Here is a 15,742-nt window from a genome sequence, read left to right as displayed (position 1 = left end):
AGGCACCTTACCTGAGTCTGTGAACTGGGCTGTCAAATAGGCCTTCTGAAATTCATACACATCGTGTTTCTTCCTTGCTGACAACACTGGGTAGACTCCATCGATTGCCGCAATGCTGGGGAAGAAACCATATAACAGGTGATTTCTATGTGAGCAAAGCAGTGGAGATCAGCGTAGTGGGGTGAGGAGAACTTCTTAATGCTGACAAACCAAGGTGGCAGATGCTAGTAGTTGGCCTGTAGCATGTGGGTCATCAGTTTTAGTTTCTCCTGGGCTATATAATTTATGGTGTGTTTGAGACTAAGGATTAGTATTTGTTATCCGTCTACAAGAAAATGCCCCCTTTAGAGCAGAGTCACTGTCTGATTTTGGTTGTACTCGATGCCAAACATGAAGGTAAAATTGCCTGATTGATAGATAACTAGTGATGCAAGAGTGACTGCTCATGTAGCAACACAAAGCTAAAGCAGCTGCAGCGCTGCGGGCAGGCACTTACAAAGCTTGGTAGTAAGGGCACGGCATGCTGAGGGGCAGCAGCTCCAGCACTGTTGCGTTCACATGGGGGAGCAGGACGTGCAGCCTGTGCAGCCACATTGATGTGTCTTCCAGGGACATGTCAGTAATTTGTGGGAAGATGATCTCCGCTGTCATCATTAGCATTGTTTCTCGAACCTTAGTGCTTCCTAGGAAATCAGAGCTCTGAGGAAGGAGGAAGAAATTGAAGCAGATGATGAGCAGAGCTGTTAGAAAGCCTTGAATATTGAAGCTAAGCCGAAAAAAGTGGTGAAGGAAAAATTGCCAAAATAACCACAATTTCTTTTCTTTGTTGCTCTCCTCCCCTTCCTTCCTCTCCTTTTAACAATAAAAGTTGGAAATATGGCCTGGCTGCGGCCTTGTTGGGGAGTTGACCTTGACAATTCAGGTTTTCTTTTGTCAACAGAGTTGGACAGTGAAGCAGGCCAGGTGCTTGAATTTCCTTTCCCTTGCACTCCCACAGCCACTGCTTTTGTTATGGCAGTCAGCAGAGTGGTCACAAGCGTATAAAGCGAGGCTGGGGCACGCTCAGGCTTCTCAGCTTGGCTTATTGTTAACTTGTCCTCAGCCCAGCCAGGAGTAGGGCAAGCAGCAGTCTTTTTCTTGCTTGCTCATACACAAATGTTTTAATGGATGCTAACAATTTTAGGGGCCTGGTCCAGAACCTTTCATAAGTCGTTAAACTGCCACAGATCGGCAGTAAAGAAACCCTTACTGTTTATATCCTGGCTCTAGGTTGGAGTGGTGGGTGTGCTTCCCAAAGTTCCTCTGAGGAAGAACATTTTACACCGCTCTGTGCACAGAAGTTAAACTGGAGTAAGAGCTAGACTGAGACAAGATCATACTGGAGCAGGAGGAACTCCTTCTAGGTTATCTTCCAGATTTATTTTATATCTGGCCGTGAGAGTCCCAGAGTTGGAAGTCTGAAAGTTCACCTGTGACCTGTTCTGCCCCCCAGGACTTGGTCATCACAGGCACTTGGGTTACTTACCTTCAGGACAAAAGTGTTGAAGTCCTCTAGGAAGACACTGAGGTAGTGGAGGGGCTCCTCTTTGTTCCTGATTACCTCCAGGACCTTCCGGATGGCTGAGGGGCTGTAGATGGTCTTGCTCTGAACAGTTAGCTGGGCCAGTGCCTCAGCTGAGAAAAGGTCTAGGGAGTCATGCTGAAGAAGAGGGAGCACAGAGTGAGGCCTGGAGGCAGCATTCTCTCCTGCTCATCTCTCTCAACCCACCCGAGCATTCACCTATAAGGAACATTAACTTCTCTCTGGACAGGGTTTCAGACAACAAGCAGCACACAGTGTTTATTGGGATTAAATTAATAGTATCTGTTCTCTGCTGATAGACAGGTGATTTGTGAGAATGTTCTCAGCAGACCATCTATAATTTACTATCTGTTCTTCCTGTGACTTATCAGCCACTGCTGTTTGGAGCTTGTCATCGAAATTCTTGTCTTCCTACTGAATTTGTATTCTCCAGATAAGATGATTATCTCCTAGAGGCAGTGCTTTTGACACTATTTTAGCATTAAAACTTAACAAGAAGAAACTTAATGAGAAAAAAATGGAAGCACATAGGAGAAAATGAGCAACACAAATAACAAACTAATCCAGTTGAACTCTGTCCCTGTCAGCCTAATGGCAAAGAATAAAATGCCAGATATTTCATATCTAGCCCTTACCCCATGGAAGTTGCTCTTCAGTGTTGCAAAATCTGAGTATGATCCGAAAGCAGTGAATAAACCAAAATACTGTAGCAGCCATTCCCTGTCTGTGGCAGTGCCCTGGGTGCAGGCGGAGCCTACAAAAGGAAAAGCAAAGCTCAGAAGATACATCGTTTCTTTTGCGGAATCGCAGAAGCTTGTAACACTGTGAGTCCCCACTGACAGTGAAATATGTATAATAGTTCATGTTGCAAGTTCCCTCTGGGATCCAAACCCTACCAGACAGTGGAAGGGGGAATCATTTAGCCTTTGAGCATACTTGGGTTGCCACATTCCTTCCATGTCCGTATGTTCTAGGCTCATTCTTGATACAGCGGCTGCTTTTTGACCTCAGCTCTGCGCCATCTGAGAGAGGTTTCAGTCCTCTAAAGAGAAGTATGGTACTTTTTGCTGACCACTGTGAGCTGAAGGGCTAAGCAGCAGGCCGAGGAGTGAGGGAGGACTCCATTAAGAATTAGCAGGAGATTCAGTACATTTATTCTCCAGGGAAGCAGCTTATCCAAAGGTAGAGATGCTTCTCTGTCTGCTGACTTCGGGAGACCCTAAAGGCCTAGCACTGGTTATGCACTTAACTGTCAGATTGCTAAAATAAAAAAATGACTCTTTCCCACAGAAAGAGCAGGTCTGCATGTCACCTGAAATCAAGGACGCTTTATGAGGTGGTTGAATCTTTCTACCTTTCTGTGTTCCTGAATACCTGGAGAGAGCAGGCCTAGATGTTTGTTACCTGAGTTCTGCAGTTGGAAGTGAAGAACTCTTTTTATAAAGGAGTAGATGTGCTCTGGGTTCTCATAGGGCCCTTGGGCTTTGTGTTCATTCAGAATCTTCACTCTGCAGGACATGAATAGTCAGGGTAAGACAGCCACAACCAAGTAATCCACAGCCACTGGGACAGAATCTGCAGAGCTCTCTGCCAGTGAGTGGAAAGGTGCTAGGGCTGCATTCGGGGGATGTTTCCACTCCCTTGATGCCAGGGAACAGACACATCAATCAGAGTGTGACCAAAAGTGCTTCTTCAGGAGATTAGGCTCTTTGGTTGGTTTTATGTGGATTTGCAGGTGTATGTGAGTGAAGGAGAGTTTCTGCTTAGGGTCTTCTGTTTGTGGCCTGAAATGTGAAACTGCAGCGGTAGCCAAGTAAGATCATAATGGTATTTACCAAATGAGAATCTCAGCTTTGGCACTGGATGTTTGGGATACTGGAAGCTGCTCTCCTCACCTAGTGGTTGAGCTCCCATCTTTGCAGGCAAAGAGAGAAGTAAGAAGAGTGTCACTGAAATGATAACGGACTTGATACCTACATGGCTGCAAGAGAGTCGCATGTCATGTCACTGGGTAAGAAGCCGAGATTCTGTGCATTGAGGCTGCTCAGGAAGAGGCCAAGCCTTCCTCCAAACCATGCAACGTAGTCCGCAGTAGAGAAGAGCTCAAATACCGTGCTTAAGTGACAGAAGATCTGCCCCAGGATGAATCGTCTCATGTCACCATGAGGAATCTGAGTCAGATTATGCTTCAACCAAAAGAAAAAGACATCATTAAAAGTGCACAATGCAGTTTATATTAACTGCGACTGGTAAAAAGGAGTTGAACTGAGGGCCAAGAAGTATGCTACAGTTCTGAGGTAACCCTACTGGAGACTCGTCTTAAGACAAGAAGATGTAATTAACTTAATTTGCAAATGCAAAGATTGCTGCTGTGTGTGTGTTTTTTGGTGGTTTGTCTGCTCACTTGCATGTGGGGCGGCAGTGACTGTGTGTCCAGGGCTCAGCTCTTCCTGGGCAGTTAAGGGTGCACATACACAAACTGCCTGCGTGCTGCTCATCTCCAGCATGTGGCCTATGGGTACAGGATCCTGGGGATACTCTGAGGATGCTCATGGCTATAGGTAGTGGAGGATACAGGGCTGTTACGGTTGGATCAAGGAGACCATAATACAGTGCCTGCACAATGACTCCTTCATTCTTTCCCTGAGACTTGTTAGTCTTTGTGACAACACTGACGTTCCTACGAGGTTAAAGAGTGGCAGCATTGCAGAGAATCTGCATCCCTACCAGGATGGGTCCTAGACTAATTAAGATTTGTGGCCTCTTTCTGCACTTGGAACTTAGCTCCCACATTAGCACGCACTTCATGTGTAAACTGTTTTATTCCAGCCTCTTGAACAGGAGGTGAAGTTGCTACCTGCTTTGCAGCTGCATTGAATGCATCCATGAAATCCCCAATGGTGTGAGAGGTCAGAGAGCTGAAGACCTTGCCTGCTTTGTCCATGTCACGCAGGACATCGCTAGCCAGTGTGTAAGCTGCCAGTTGCTCTGGGCTGAGTCCTGTCACAGCATCAACCTGTGAAATCAAATATTAAAATTACCGTCCTTGCCTTACAGCAGGAGTGTTTGCTAGCTGTGAAGGGCTGTCAGGCAGGATTTGAGCCTTGCACAGGGCTCTGTCTTGCAGAGTTACTTACAATGCTGAAATCTGCATTCATGTCAGTCAGGTCTCTGTATGTAGCCAAGGAGCTGAAGGAGCCCAGATTTGTTTGTAGCCAACCCAAGTTTCCCCCGGTGTTCTCAACGCATGCGCCACCTTTTAAACAAAGCATAATTCAAGGGCGATATAACCAGCAGTTTGGTCCCATGGTTCTCCTGTGGGAATAGTAAGACTGTCCTGATACAGGAGTTGCCCAAAACATCTGGGTGCCTAAATCCCTCGATGATATTGACATCACTGAAGTGACTAATGCCCAATGTGTACCTTCAGCCATGTAAGTATACCTGGCATTCCCATATCTTTTGGCAAAGGCATAGGGGTCAGAATGTTAAATTTGGGAGGTTCTGGGATATTGTGGTAATGGTAGCCAGAGAGGTACCAATAATGGTCCAGTTCTTAGCTGGTGAGCTGCCACCGCAGAGAGGGGCAATGACTAAAACCAGGGCTTGTCCCAGCCTTAAGGAGAAACACAGCTGCTTCTGCAGATGCTTTTGTTCTCTGTCTCTCCTTGCTATAGAGCAAAAAGCAGTTGACATCTTCCAGTTTTAATTGGATTGTCTTTTTCATGGGTAGATGCCCAGCATCCCATAATTTTGTGAGTATGAAGGCAGGACGCCTTCAGCATACCTTCTTGAGAAGCCTTAGCAGACAGGTAGCTCTTTGCAAAGCTGTAAACATCCCGGTGGGTAGCAGGAGACATCTGTTGAAAGCTGCCCTCTAAGCCACCCATTCTGTGAGAGAAGAGAAAGCAGGAGGTTCATTATAGCAGTAAAGCCTTGTTTTTGGTGACTGAAGTCACCAAATGTTTGTAACATGATTGCACACAAAACCTCTGCAGTCTATGGCCTGTTTTCTCGGTGGTAACCAAACTTCTTCCTTTGGATGAGTTTGCATTGTTAAACAAGCATTATTATGCCAAATTTGTAGTTGGATAGAGATGGCACAGCCCTGATCAGAAACTGGAGCTGTGAGAGAATGAAGCTGTTGGGATTGAAAATGGGAAGGAAGGGTGAGCTTGGGATTTTAAGTGCCATGATATAATTTTGTTTCTGTGTTCAGATAGGACCAATCAGGGCCATGGGAATTCTCTTGCTACGTACAAAAGCTGAAGGCGGGGGAAAGTTGAAGTGAATGCATGCAATGAGGTACTCACATAATTTGGTATATTCTACAAGGCATGTTCCTTGGGATAGCTGCAAGGGCAGAGGCATTTATGCTGCCCAGCCACAAGCTGAGCTTGTTCTGGAACCAGTCCTTGTACTGTGAAATGCTAAAAGTAGGGAATTGCCCTTGGAGTTTGTGAAAGATGGCACTGAACATGGCATCTCGGACTTGCACATTTGCCAGGGATGATAAGCCTTCCTGCAAAACAAAGCAAGTAAGAACACAAATCAGCTGTGACCTGATGCAGTTGTGTAGCTCTTGCTGTAGTAAGTGCGTGGGTCTGGGTGGAATAACGTGTTTGACAGGGGAACCAGCTCTGGGAAGATACTCTCTAGGTCCATATGGGCTGAAGCCCAGTAGTTTCTGCAAGATGCTGTTCTCTCAGTTCACTGTGTACTAAAACAACATCCCCATGCAAGGGTTGGTATCTCACCTGAGAAGCAGTGGCCACAAACTCGGCAACAAAGGCAGAGATGTCCAGAGCTGGCCTGCTCTCCAGGGAGCCCAGGAGGGTTTCAACCATGCTGGTATCATCCAGGACTCCAGGGCCAAAAAATACGTGGGCAAGCTGGGTAGCGGTGAGATTGTCCCTTACACTGAGCTGCAAAACCAATGGGACATGATCAGAGAGAAGTAAAATGTTGCTAACAGGCAGAGACGTAAGCCATGGAGTTGGCTGGATTCCCTGTGTTGGGAAGAAGAGCTTTACTATGGCTGGAGCAATGTCTGTTTACTGAATTAGATCATCTAGGAGTGTGCTCAGCCTTGTGCATGCAATGAGCTGTAGCAGAGCATGATGCAGGACCTGAGCAAAGGCAAAGCTCTCAGGTCTGAGTTAGAAAACAAACTAACCCCGTTGAAGTCTGTCATTAACCTGGTGAAATCTTCATAATGAGCATTGGACGCAAATGCCCCCAAGTTCTTCTGCAACCACTCCAGACTTGTTTCCTGTCCCAACGCACACGCAGAACCTGCAGCACAGGAGAACAAGAGAGTGTCACTCGCCTTCCCTCCGATTTGCTAGAATGTACAGGAATGCTAAAAACCCATTTTAGGTTTTGGCCCATGTTACCTGTCGTGGTGTGTTGGCTTTCAAGGAAGGTCAGCAAAGTGCTACAGATGCCTTGCTGATTCATGGGCAACAGGGACGTGTATGCCTGGCTTAAGGAGGACACACTGTGGAGGAAAATCACATGAGAAAGATTTAATTCCTGCTTTCTAGCTGGTGCCATGATGCTGTGCATGGGAGAGAGAAAATTCAGCAGAAACAGTTTCACAAAATGAAAGAAAGAGGAAGGGAAAGCTTACTTGTTATGAAATGGCATTTTGCTCCTTTCTTACCGGCTGTAATCTGTATGTGAAAGACTGGACTGCCAAAGGCACTTTGAGAGATCCGTGCCCCAGGGCAGGATTAGCTCTGTGCAGACGTTTGTCTAGGCTGTTGTCAAAAGTCCTTAGAGACTGTGATAGTACAGCCTCCCCTAGTGATCTCTTTGTGTGCTTTCTGAATTAGTTAAACCCCTGAACGGCTGATGAAATGGGTAATTAGCCTCCCTCCCTGTGTTGCCAAATTCGTTTCAGAGTGTTTTCTGAATAGCCAGTGCAAACTGCTAGATCTGAACCATTTGCTATAGGTACACAAGTGCTGTACGGATGCAAAAAGCAGGGCTGTGCCATGCCAGCCCCTGAGAATACAGTTGTGCCAGAAAAGGGAAATTCAAGACCAGATTGGAAATGTCTATTATGGGCCCAGCCCTGCTCTTTTTTTCCCTGCATACTTCCTAGGTCAAAGCAGGGCTGTTGTTGGCAGCACAGTCTTCCTTGCTTTGTGTGGCCCAGATGTGACTGTCTGTGTGGTTTCCTTCCAGTGCTGCCCTTTGGAGTTTATTTCTCAGTTTAATCTGTTTCATTAGACAGGATATTTCCTCTCATCTCTTCTTGATGTTTTTTCGTTTTACTGCTCCTAGTTGCAGTATTTTACAAATAAGTAAAATCTATTTAATAGAAATTATAATTGACTTTGTACTATATTAGCAAACATTTTTATTTGCTTTTGCACAGTTTTACTCAAAGGAAGGAAGATCTGACTCTGGCTATTTTGTTTGACTGATGGAATGTTTCTTTAAATGATGGGCTCTTGCACAGATGTTCTTTAGCACAGTGCAGCCCTGGCAATTCCTTGCTCTTTCCTGATGATCCCCTTTTTTATTTTGCATGCAGTAAAGAGGACACTTCCCTTGTGTACTTACAGAGCTCTGAAACTGTCACAACCAGAAATGTGGGACAGGAACAGTTTGGTGTCCTCCTTGCCAGCACTTGGCAGTAGCAGAGCGAGTCTTGCAAGCAAACGAGTCCATTCAGCAGGGCTGAAAGCTGGAAATTCTGCCTCGATGTCTCCTGTGAACTGAGTGAGCATCTTTTTCCTCACATCGTTATTCTTAATAGTGGTTATTGCTAGCTGAAAGAGAGAAGTAGTGGGCATCAATGAGAAGGCAGGATTAAAGAGACCCAAGTGCAAAGCCACAGGGAATAGCATTGTAGAAAACAACTGAGCGAGTCCCAGAGAAGGGAAGATGCATTTAGGTATGTCCTGTGAACCTGCCATATAGGTAGCCAACACCAAGGGATAGCTATGAGAGTCTCAGCAGCTGTCCCTGAACATGGTGCAGGGACGCTCTGCCACTCCAGGGCTCACTGAAAGCGCTGGCTGCACAGGGGCCCCTTGTGACCACTCAAGCATAGGCAGATATATGTCTTAGGAGAGAAGTGGCTGTGAGGATCAGCTTCCTCCACAGGGCCACAGATAATGAGGTTCAGTAGTTCTGCGCAGTACAACCTCAGTGTTGCCATGAGCATGCACTTGAGTATCATCCAGCCATTAAGTCTTGGACACTGGTGTTTGAATACTTTGGGCCAGACAGCCACGATGAGAGGTTGTACATGATATGCTTTGTTGCAGTTGTTCATACTTAGAACAGAAGCTCAGAAACCATCTTTGAAGGCGTCTTTAAGATTCTGGATAGCTGAAGTCCACGCTGCATGAGTTTACGCTGGACTTGCAGTGTTAATAACCCTACCTGGGCTGCCTCTCTGTTGAACTGGTCTAAATACTGATAGATTTCCTCTGATGGTTTGTTATGTAGTTTTGCAAGGATCTGACACATCTCCTCCTCTTCATTAATGGCATCAGATGAAAGCGTCAGGGATGCTAGTTGTGGTGGGGATAACTTGTCCAAGACATCCATCTGTGGAAAGGGACACAAAGCAGATGGCAACCTTCTTAAGCACGTGAGAGTGATTTGTAAATGTTAGTGCTTCTAAGAAGACTCAGGACAAATCTGCAAGGCTGGAATATCTACAGGACTTGTAAAGTCCTTTTTCCATCAGGATGTGTAGTATCCCATTTCTGAATGTTACTGTAGCTCTGCAAGTGCCATGAGGCAGTGAAAAGCAGTGGAAACGTTTGTGATAATTAGACACTTATGCCAGAGTATTTTTTAAGAAAAATGACCCATCACCTCTCATGTTGTGTGGAGCATAAAGGCATTGCAGATGCTGGGAAAGTAGTGTGTTTTCATGGTGGAATACTACCATGTTCTCACAGTGAATGCTAGTGGGGGAAAAAAATATTAAAAACACTTACTCCCACAAAGTGTTTGTTCCAAGTCACTAAGTCCTGATACTCGGCATATTTGCTAAAATTTCCAAGATTTACTTCCAGCCAGTTCTGAGTACTTTGGGTTACGCTGCCGCATGCAACACCTGGAAAAATAATGATACTGGGAACACTGGAGACCACATATTCCTTCCTGATGTTCTGACTGGAAACCCTAGTCACTCTTACAAATTCCCATTAAACCTTTTCAGAATGCTTTGAATTCACATTGGTATGAGAGAGACCAGAATCTTCATTATTCAGTAATAATGCTTTTGTGCTGTTGTCTAAGTTTGGGCTTGTTTATCTTTAACAGTGTTAGGCAACCTAATGTTGTGGCTGGCAATGGTTAAACTTACTAGTGAGCCATCCAAAATACAGGAGGAGTTGTGAGAATCCCATCAGTAAGAGGAAAAGGCCATAGTGTTGGAGCAACAATGTAAGTATATGCTTCCTTTACCTTTCTTGTCGTTAAGAGCATCTCAGACATCACTACAGGAATTCCTGCTGCGTCTCAGGCCCAGAGTGCGCTGGAAAGCTTTCAAAGTACATTCCCAAATTAAGACTTTTTATGCCATTACCTGATTTCACTTTTGATGTCAAGAAGGTTTTACAGAATCCAAAAACATGGGGACTGTTTTCTGTGGGGATGCCAGCATAGATTTTGTTGAAACCCTTCAACCTGCAGGAGGGAATGTTGGGATGGTTATGGGAAGTATTTTAATTTAATCAAATCAGAATTTTCCAATAACAAAAACTTTTCCATTAGAAAAATTTCAGCAGCTTTCGTTGTTATTCATTATTGCAAGACCTTATTAGAGAGGTTCTTAAGTAACTGCAAAGTATCTTCAGATCAGACTGAATGTAGCTTACCTATGTGTTAAGGCCGTTTTTATTTTCAAAAAAGTTTGCTCTCTACTTGATGCAATTCCTTAAGATAGAGGTCACAGAATTGCTAAGGTTACTCTAATTAAAATCTTGTTGCGTTTCAGGGTATTTTGCATGCAAGCCTGAAAATACCGAGTGTTTTACTGGTGGTTATTTCTGCTTTTCGGGGGGAGCGTTACACTCTGCTTTAGGAATATGTGAATGTATCGCTAGAAAGTCATATACAGCATAAATAAATAGAAATGCTCAGTTAAGATAAACGTGTAGAACAGATGACTCACATTTGCTGATAGGAGTCACATGAAATATTGACAGGTATCTCTGCAACGATCATTTCATTCACGGTGTGCAACACGTTTTGTAGAGTATCTTGAAACCAGTCAGCAAAGCCATCAGCTTTCATTTTGGGAAAACTAGGAGCTATTTTACGCAAGGCAGTGCTTAGTAGGAGATGGGCAAGGTCACTGTTCTGAAGCTCGACCTGTAATCACACAACACCTTTTCAGTATAGTTAACACGTAGTTTATCATGCTAAGCCTTCCCCGATTTAAGATATTGTTCAGGATTATTTCATCTCTCTCTTCACACATGAGAAGTGACCATAAAGGTGACTGGATCAGTATCACCAAGGGAGGACCCAAGCAGGGAGCTCTTGGAAAGAGTGCATAGTGCTTGCTGTAGGTCTGTTTTTCCTGAGCTATACTCGGCTATACTGATACTTCCCATCACACCCTGCTATGGCTCAGTATAGACCCTGGGACGAAGAATAGCTTGGTGTCTGGACAGAAAAACAGATTACTACAACCCCAGGCCTTTAAGGAACAGCTATCCAAGGATTTGGCCTGTAGCCTTGTCTCAGGCAGGTTTCCCTGTGATGACTGGAGTGAGGCTGTAGGATGAGCCCATCTTTTCTACGGCCAGGGCTGGGGTTTGGGTATCAGACAGCAGGCATTGATTCAAGTCACTGCAGTGTTTGGGTGGAGAAGCTTTGGAGCGCAATAAGGGAAGTTACCGATGCGATGTTGTTCAGCGTGGCAAAGAACTTAGCAAGATCTGCTGGTGTGTCTAGATTGTCCATAATGATCATCATGTTTGTTTCATCAGCCAGAGCCCCGGTTTCCAGTGTTAGTTGTGCCAGCTGAGCTGGTGAAAGCTTTTCCAGAGCTGACATCTGAAAAGGAACACAGAAACATCTGTATATTTATAACAGGGATCACTGTCAGTGCTGTGGCAAGAAGTTACGGATCGGCTATGCTTATGTAGAGAGGAGCCGGCAATGCTCAGATACAGCTAGCTTCAGTATGTGACCTACCCCATTGAAATTTGTGTTGAGTGAAGAGAACTCCTGGAGAGTGGCATGGACACTGAAATGGCCATAGTTGGCAGCTATCCATATGCTGCTATTTGCATTTGGGAAACAGGTGATGCCTGAAATGCAGAAGAATAGCCCACATTCAGCAAACCAGTCAGCAGTTTCCTGCATCTTGTTGTCTGTTACCTGTCTGATTTGCGTTAGGACTCTTATACCACTGTCCATCACTGTAGCATCTAGGGCCTTAACATGTAAAATTAATTGCAATGACATGTTCCTAGTGGACTTCACAGAGAGTCTGCACATTTCCTTTTTTTGCACTTAAAACGCTCTGGTTGTGTATAGTTTTTAGGTTAGAAGATTGAAACTCAGGAAGTATTTGCCAAGCACAAAGATTAAATACTATAATGGGAGAAAAAGAAAAGCTCTTGAGTAGTGTGTGTATATTTACCTTGAGTGTTATGGTAGGTCTCCAGAAAGTTGTGTATTCTGCGATGGATTGAGAGTCTCTGCTCGTCTGTGTAATGCTCATACACTCTGTCCATTGCTTGCACACTGTATCAGCACAAGAGCAGAAGTAGGTTATGGGTTAAACATCTGCGGAGGGCACTTTTCCTTTAGAGGAAAAATTCAGATCCATAGGAAAAATGAGCTGAAAGTACTAGTGTCAGTAAAACTGAAATGTTTAATTTGGTCTAAATCAAACTATTCTTTCTCCTCGTTGTTCCCTTGGTAACATCTTGAAAAATAAAATGAAGGTATACTCAGGCATTTTATGCTAATCTGATGAATGATTTTGGCTGATGCAAAACTTGTTGTGAAGCTCAGTATGTTAAAAGCAGTGAGATGTCAGATACTCTGGGGGAAGTGACTCTGTTGGTTTGATGGGGTAGTGAGAGCTTGGCCACTCTTGGGGAAGCTGGCTGCTCATGACTCACAGGTTTTGATGAGACTGGCAGTCAATGCCCAGAGGCAGGAGCTGCAGATAGTTGTCATTCATAGCTGGCAGGAATAGCTGCAGCTCCGAACCAAACCAGAAGGCATATTCGTTTGCTGTAAAGGTGCTGAGTGGTAAAGATTTAAAAAGCAAATCGAAGAGCAGCTCACGAATCCGGGGGTCAGGAAGGATAGTGAGATCCCTCTGGAAACAAAACCAGCACACAAAAATTGATTTTAGCAATTACTGCTTTCCACAGGTAGATTAAACTGCCTAGTGGCAGGAGAAGTTTCCTCTTCTCCCCCTGATGTAGAGTGCAGTTTTCAGGAAAGCCATCAGTGTTTTAGCATGAATGCACAGTAGTGCAATACAATGTAACACTGGACTAATGAATTTTGTAACTGAATGAGATTACTACTGTAATGAATTAATGAAATAACTGTGCTTTACATTTTCCAGTAGAAAAGCCATTTGACCGCAGTCTTAGCTAATGAAGTTTATTATTCCTCTCCTGTAAGGGATGAGTTCTGAGTTGAAGGGAAACCAAGGTGCTAAATAAACATTGTGAGAGAAAATAAATAACCTTCTTAAAAGAGTAAGGTGTCTGCAGTGTAACCCATAACATGAATAAGAATAATCACTTTGGATACTGCTCTATGAAGCCCAGGCATGTGAGCTCTAACCCAGTGGTCTAGAGCCCAGGGTTTACATTGCTGTAAGGAGAGTTTGTCTCCGTTGTGGCCTTTTTAGTATTTCTGAGACTTGTAACAGGATGCAGTTCTCTGGGGTGGGAGCTTTGACGGTACCTCTTCTGCTGCAGTGTTCAGCTCCTTTGTGAATTCAGTCAGCTCCTCAAAGGAGCGTTTCTCCATCTCCAGCAAAATCTGGACAGTAAGGCGTTCCCTCTTAAGAGCATTTGTGAGAACTGTCATCTCTCCTATTTGTCTGGCAGACAGAAGGTCAAGAACTTCATACTAATGAGGAAAACACATCAGAAAATGCAGACTTAGAAGGCCGCTTGCTTGTCCACTAATTATAGTTCTCAGCCATATACATAGTTCATTGTTTATGTTTCTGACAGGCTCATCAGAGCCCTAAAGCCACCTGAATGTCCCCACCATGCTACACAGCACCGAGGAGCCTTCCATAGCCTGGGTGGATAAAAACCGTATTACATCCCGACACAGAAAACTGAGGGTAATGCTCATCAGCTGTTCTAGCTAGCTAACATAATTGCCATTCTATTCTCACTGCTAATCAGACAACTTACTCTACTGCAGTATTAGAAACTGTATGGCAATGAGTTCTGCAGGAGAGTGGAAAGCATTGGGCTAAGAAGTGCCTCTACTTGATCATCATGCTTGTATAAAATGCATGGAAGAATCATGAACTACATTTAATAGTAAAAGCCTGGAGGAAGTCCTCCTGATTTCTTTGGCAAGGATCTTCCCTTGGGGATAGTTATGGAAGAGGACAATACCTCCTGGAAGTTCAGCTTGTGAAAAATGTTCAAAACTTTTGATACCTTTTACAGAGCTGTCTGTGTGTGGAAGCCTGGTAAGAAAAGGCTCATTTTGAGATTCCTAAATAGTCGTGGGTTTGCCTTGGTTTCTAGTCTTGGAGTGTCAGTGTTGGCAGAAACAAGGATAAGAGGATTATAAACTGTAGGGTTGTGTCTGAAGGTTATAATCAAAAAAATTTCAGACAATGTTTTTGACTCTCTGAAGTCATACCCAGACTGAAATACAGCCCCAAATTTTCCACAAACTGTTTATAAATTTTGTGCCGTCAGACCTACATGTGTGCTTACCCCATTAAAGTCCTTGTAGAAGTCAGTGAGGTCACTGTAAGAAGCAAAATGTAAAAATCTGTAGAAGATAAGTTTCAGGAAGCTTCGGCTGCTGTTATACGTGCCAGGAAATACCTTTTCTGAGAAAGTACAAGAAGTCTGTCAGTACAGCATGATAACTAATCTTTTTTTATTGTTGTTCTCAACAACATGGCTGAAAAATAAGTCTGCGACCTACAGTCTCCCTCAGTCCTGAGCAGCTGCAGACCTTGGGGGGTTTGGCATGCAGAGGGCTTTGGGGAGCTGTGGGGGACAGGCAGGACTGGGGATCCCCGATGGTGTGGGGCTGGTTTGGGCACGGTGAGCTGTTGTTTACTATGCAGTTCTGGCAGGTGCCGGGGGTTCCTGGTAGGGTGTTACCGGGAGAGCTATGGTGCTGAGGCATCAGGGAAGAGAACAGATGCCCAAGTGTTTTGGTTCCTTGATTATAAGCTGCAGTCAATGTTTGATGTTTCAGAGGAAAGCCAGTACTCTGTCCTGGGAAGCCCAATGACTGAAAGGTGCTGGGCAACCTCCCCATATTGTACTTGCTCCTGTGAGTGAATTCCTCTCTGACCCAAGGAGGGACAGGCAGTTGGCAGATGTGACAAACAGCTACAATTCAACTATGCCATGGAGCATCGCCGAAAGCAGACTAGTACCTGAGAAAGTAAGCTGAGATTCCAGGATCCTTTTGATGAAGAGGTAGATAGCATGGGATGTGTTTTGTGGAAGCTCTGGAAAGACGTTATCTAGGCCTCGCACTCTGCAAGCGTCAAGAAATAAGACATCATCAGCTTGAGACTGTAGAGAGTTGTAATAAAGTAATAACATTATTTTGATAATATGTAGCGTAAGTTTTGCCTCAACTGTAATACTTTAAAGCAATAATGGTAATAACGAGAAGTGCAAAAGGTACAGGCTTTATAAGGCATGGGAGAGTTGGCATACACCTGCCTCATTCCGAGCGTGCTGTTCTGGAGCAGGGAACAAAAAGGGTGGAGGGTATGTGAAGATACTTAAGTAGAGCATGACACAGAACATGTATATGTGGAAAAATCTACCTGAATATCCTTTATTGCAAAAATCAAGTTGGGACTTTTTTTTTTTTAAATCCACGTGAAATGCTAACACTTGTGCTGGGAAAGAAGTTGCTAAAATGTGAGCTGCTTCCCCTGCCAGAGCTTTCCTGCAGTGAGTCTGGCAGGCAGCACTC

The 15,742-nt window shown here is 44.4% G+C and overlaps 1 protein-coding gene across 12 annotated transcripts in view; it reads left to right on the top strand.

The window, feature by feature from the left end:
- LOC141748061 (mesothelin-like) overlaps positions 1 to 15,742 on the top strand; it is a 78,890-nt gene that overhangs the window by 8,862 nt on the left and 54,286 nt on the right. For 5 of the 12 annotated variants that reach the window (XR_012588892.1, XR_012588891.1, XM_074599466.1 and 2 more), the window contains exons 2-3: positions 8,158 to 8,314; positions 9,878 to 10,000. The exons of the other annotated variants lie outside the window; for them this stretch is intronic. The gene's annotated coding sequence lies outside the window, so the exon portion shown is untranslated. The remainder of the gene's footprint in view (positions 1 to 8,157; positions 8,315 to 9,877; positions 10,001 to 15,742) is intronic. 12 annotated transcript variants of the gene reach the window in all.

Source organism: Larus michahellis, chromosome 8 (assembly GCF_964199755.1).
Source record: "Larus michahellis chromosome 8, bLarMic1.1, whole genome shotgun sequence".
Classification (NCBI taxonomy): Eukaryota; Metazoa; Chordata; class Aves; order Charadriiformes; family Laridae; genus Larus; species Larus michahellis.
This window is presented reverse-complemented; position numbering and strand designations above follow the sequence as displayed.